We start from the raw sequence: 5,347 nt of genomic DNA on the forward strand, positions 1-5,347 counted from the left end.
CTGTTGAAAAATTGAATTATTGAAAAACATACTGTTTCCATCTTAATGGATCTGCTTATATTAGTAAACTTTCAGTTTGTTGGCTCGGTAACTTGGCTTATTACTATACAGTGTGTATGTTTCCAATAAATCAAGGTGCGATTATGGTTACTTGATGAGAAAAGATCTAATATGATTTTGAAAATGTTTCAGCGGGATTTGTTCAAAAAATTGATCAAAAGAAAAAGTAAAAAAAAGATAATTTATTATAAATGTTTATTGGCTAGTTAATTAATCAATGACCACATTTAAGTATAACAAATATTCTTTTCACTTGCTGAACCTTTTGGACTTTTTAAGAAAATATATATACGTGCTGGTGAAAAAATACGAGTTAGCTTCTGACGTATTTCCTAAATTTATACAGAAGCTGCTTAAAGACCATAAATGAAAGACTTCAATTTGAATACGCATCTTTTTTCTGCTGAGTTAACCGGATATTTGCCTAATATTTCCAAACTTTTAAAGAAACGTGTGTCGTACAATACCCAATTATGAACAAGACGTTCCTCATCTAATTGAGCGAGTAGCAGGATATGATCTGCAATAGTTATTTCTGTTTCTTTTATTTAAGTTTCCATCATTTGCTACAACAAGAGAAAATCATATCAATTCAATTTTGTCAACAAACATTATTTAGTTATATGGATAAATAAATGATGAAGAATAACCTGCAAAAATGCAAAGAAAAATAAAAAAATTTGCACATTTATATGCACTATACAGGGCGATTCAAAATTGGCATCATTCCGTTGGAATTCCGTTCCGCACTTGGAGAGTACGGAAAAAATATTGAATTTTTTTCTAAAATTTCTCGGAGATATAACAGGAGAAAATCGAAATTCAACTTTGTTTTTTGCCTTTGTCAATAATAACAAGTATTTGTCAAACTGTGACCTACTTTGAAGCTTTTTTAACAAAATGTACAACCATATCGAATATACGGATATGCTATTGGTTAAGGGGGAATGCCACATTAACATAGCAGAAACTTACGATAACAAAGGGCTAGAGACACTGGAAGGCGATATTCGGGTTCCAGACACAGAGGAACAGGTACTGGAGTTTGAAGCAGAGCCTTCCAGGGGTACTCAGAGCAATGCACAACAACTGATACCTTCCCAGGCATCAAATAAATAGCGAAAAAGGGCTACATTCCTCCTACATATGTAAGATACACAGATCACAAGGACACATTAAACCAATGGTTTGCTGAACACTGGTACAAATTGAGCAGGAGGTAATTAACTGAATATGAGAAGCTGCTCGAGTGGAGTGCACATTATTACAAAGGCACTACCTTGTTTGAAGTTAAAGACGAAAAATTATGTTTATTTGAATACACATGAATTTGAGGTTATGATAAAAATATTGACATTTCGAACAAGTACGTTCCACGTTTAACGAATCCTGTTAAATTTTCTTTTTATCCTTATCTATTTCATTGTCACTTTCTGTATTTTTCGATGATTACCGGGATTTTTAATAATTACGAACCAGCAGCTATTAACGGAATGTTAATTAGGTAGTTTATATTGAAAACCATTCTTTCAATGCTTATGATCTAGTTCTTGGCATATATTTAAATTTTTAATAACAATTTTTTTACATTTTTTTTATACTTGGAAAACATCCCCATACTGCACCTTCAGAGAAATCACGCAAATGTTGAATGTATTTAAAAAGTATGCACTTAAATAATAATCAACAATCCAGGAAATCAATTAACATGGCAAATCAATAAATTCGCGTCGATTGACATTTTTGTCTTACCGAGACACATTTTCTCTCTGAATCCTGAACGAGCCATCGGATTTTACTTTTTTTTGCGTCATTGAATTAATAATTTAATTTTCTTAAATATCTGGTTGGAGAAACCTTTCTAAATTTTTAATTGATGATAGTTGCGGGTGCAGGTCTGACTGTTAAAATGAAATCTACATTTAATTGAAGCTTATCCCTCCTTGTCTATGTCAAAGTATTTTCATCATTTCGTGTAATTCCTCAAATTTGAAACATTGAAGCTGATTTGTTTTGAAATAAAACACTCGCATGCTTATAAGATTAAAGCTTATCTAACTTATATGTTGTTTAGACAAGATAAAAAGTATATTTCTAGGCCTTTTCTCTGAAGCCATAGCGGGTTTTAAAAGGCTATATTATGAGTATACACCCTTAATGCGACAAGCCCCCAAGCGCATAATTATTATACGCTATTCTTAGTACGTATTTGAGTAATTAGACGGGTTCTGCATACAAATTTTAATTGCTTTTTTATTTTCAGTGTGTATGGCCGATGGACTAGAGTGTTGTGGCGGGGCTGAAAAAATGCGATTTATCGATTCATCGACCAAAATGTACGTTTGGGAATGTCCAAGGAACGAGGGGCATTGAGCTTAGCTCATACCGCACTTTGCGGCGTAATGCCTCTCTGAAAAGGTAGGAATTAATTAAAGTTCATTAAATGTGCTTTCGCTAAAAATAGCAGTTTTATTTTACATTCACTCATTGTGCTCGTAAACGAGTTGGCACGGAAAATTAAAATGCTCTAAATTATTCAAACGCTATCACTCGACATGCATAAAAAGTTAGACCGGGAACACCTGGAATTAAACTGATTTAGTAATGATCTCTGCGTTTCATTACAATTTCAGCACTGAGAGTGGATGGGAATTTTCACTCGCTTTGGGATTATTTCACAGCAATTATAACTGCCCAAGCATGGAAATTCAATAAAAAAGCACAGGGTGTCCTACGAAAAGCAGCCAGTATTACCTAGTTACAGCTCCCGTGCTAGATTTTAATAAACCGAACAAACACGTCATGATTGAATTTTTTGAGTTAATAACCAATATTGATTGAACTTTGGCCACCCCGTTTTTGAGTCTAATTTGAAATTTAGAGAAAAATGTTAAATGCAAAAGTTGTAGATATTAACGTCTAGTTTATTTTAAGATAATATCAATTGATACAGAGCGTCTCAAATTCTAGTGGCAAACCAAATTTACCTTTTTTTAACTGGAAGACCATACTTTTTATTTCATATTCAAGCTATTCGTAAAATTCTAGACCTATTCGATATAAACGTTTTATTGCGATTTTCAACTGTTTTTGAGTTAATAACCAATAAAAATCAATATAGAACATTTATATCGAATAGGCCTAGAAAATTACCAATAGCTCGAATATGCAAAAAAAAAAAAATGTATCGCATTCCATTAGAATAAATGTAAGTTTGGTCTGGCATTTGAATTTGCAACACCCCGTAACATTTTTTATTATCTTAAAATATACTTAACTGTCATGTCAACAACTTTTGTATTCAATATGTTTCTCTAAATTTTACATTAGATGTAAAAATAGGGTGGCCAAAGTTCTATCAATAACCCTGTATAAAAGTGAAAATAAAGCCAATATAACCCTACAGGCTTATAAGCCTCTGATTCTTAAAAATACTTGAGATTGGTATATGATTTGTCTTGAACAATTTATGAGTAATTGAAAGATTTTTTTTAACAATCTAAAATTTGCTGATGTTGCACTGGAAATATTGTTGAATATCTCTAAAGCCTTTGGTGGCGAGTAAAACTTTTTTGACAAGCTCAAAACACATTTGAGCTCTACGGAGGTAAAATGATTAAATCGGAGAAACGTTTGGAAGAAGATTTTATTTTTGAATTTCTCTTGAGGACACGCTAATCTCAAACGTGATTAATTACAAGCAAACATTGGTGGTTTTCTCTTCACTGAATATGCAGACAATGCAAACATATTAGTAGGTGATTTAAATGCTCCTGTGCTAATAAAGCACTGAAATTGTGAGTGATATTGGAAGCTTTATAAAGAGAGAAATTACATTGAAATGAAATACGGGACTTCCGCGAAAATTACTTTTGTCAAGTTAAATCATTGCCATCATTTTTAAGCAAAACCAACAAGTTTCTTTCCACTCATTCACCGTTTCAGTTGTATATCCGTTTCTTGTTATGTACATGTTTTTCAATTGGTAAAGTTCGGTGTAGTTGAAAAATATTCAAAATTCGCTATTCCCTTGCTATCTTTGAATAATCGATAAACCCAAAGAAAAATTTATCTTATCGCCAAGGCCTAAAATGAGCTTAACATTGATTCCATATTTAACATTTTCTTAGTCAATTCGAGTAGTTGTAGTTGTCATTGAAAAAAATTCATCCATTCGAAAAATTTGTAGAAATAATACAAAATTTTAAATCAGGAGGTCTTTTTGAGCTTTTGCGCCTTTACCTAATACATAAATAATTTATGAATTTAAAATGTGATCGTGATTAAATGTGAATTTAAAACCGTTTTTAACAGTTTTTCCCTCAAGGAATATTGAAAAATTACAAAATGCACTATTCACTGGTTTAGGATTCCGAAGAATCTTAATTGGATACAAGGAATGATTAAAGTTCCACCGAAAAATCAGTCGATGATTAATCAGCAAACAATAGAAATTTGTTAGTTTTATCAACGCGGCGATATGAATAAATACAATAGTGATTTATTTGGGAATGTCGATTTGCAACTTCCTCAAACGTTTGACATTTGGACCTATTTATTTATTTTGTAAAAATATCAAAGAACTTATTTTTGCGCCACAAAATTTGATCGATGATTTGTATCTGGACTGTTTCAAATTCACATTTCCATATTATAGGGAAATGAGAGTTTATCTGGAAGTTAAATTTGATTTAATATAGGGATTTTATGCAGGGTTGTAAGTCTTGGTATGCTTGTCGCTATGAGCTGTGTGTTGTGCCATTTTAGTTGTACTATTTATATTATATATTTTACTCTAGAAATGCTTATGTATCTAAGGAAAATGCATATATTTAATAGTATGTTTTGAGTTAGCAATCAAATGATTCAATGATTGTATTTAGATGTCTTTACATGTAATATCTTCCGTTACGATATTTCCAAAATTTTGAATCCTATTCACTTTTTACCTACTAGAAAACTACAAATATTTGCTCATTTATTCTTAAATAAGCAGACATTACTTTGCTTCGCTTACATCTGAGTTTGTTTGGTTTTAAATATCTTACCTCATGTTATTTTTCTAGTAGCATATATATTTTTTTACTTAGATTTTTTCTCGCTATTCAGAATTATGAGAGTTCGTATTATAGGCACGTATTCACACAAAACTCGGGTATGAGTAATAAACTACAATTTATATCGTTTTTATGTTTACAGTCGTAAAATGCCGACTGGTTTTTATTAGTATTATATTTATTTATCGAAGTAGATTGATCTATTTTTCACCCCTGTTTCCATTTTAGCC

General features: G+C 31.5%; 1 protein-coding gene across 8 annotated transcripts in view; it reads left to right on the forward strand.

Annotated features, from left to right (window-relative positions):
* The window catches only part of LOC109533985 (glycine receptor subunit alpha-4), an 84,997-nt gene that overhangs the window by 27,309 nt on the left and 52,341 nt on the right, over positions 1-5,347 (forward strand). For 7 of the 8 annotated variants that reach the window (XM_048670223.1, XM_048670226.1, XM_048670225.1 and 4 more), the window contains exon 2: positions 2,324-2,478. The gene's annotated coding sequence lies outside the window, so the exon portion shown is untranslated. Of the gene's footprint in view, positions 1-2,021; positions 2,262-2,323; positions 2,479-5,347 lie in introns of those variants that run through there. The other variant, XM_048670224.1, reaches the window with a different exon arrangement.

The sequence above is a fragment of the Dendroctonus ponderosae genome, unplaced genomic scaffold, assembly GCF_020466585.1.
Source record: "Dendroctonus ponderosae isolate FM_Combo_2020 unplaced genomic scaffold, Dpon_F_20191213v2 Dpon_F_20191213_1, whole genome shotgun sequence".
NCBI lineage: Eukaryota > Metazoa > Arthropoda > Insecta > Coleoptera > Curculionidae > Dendroctonus > Dendroctonus ponderosae.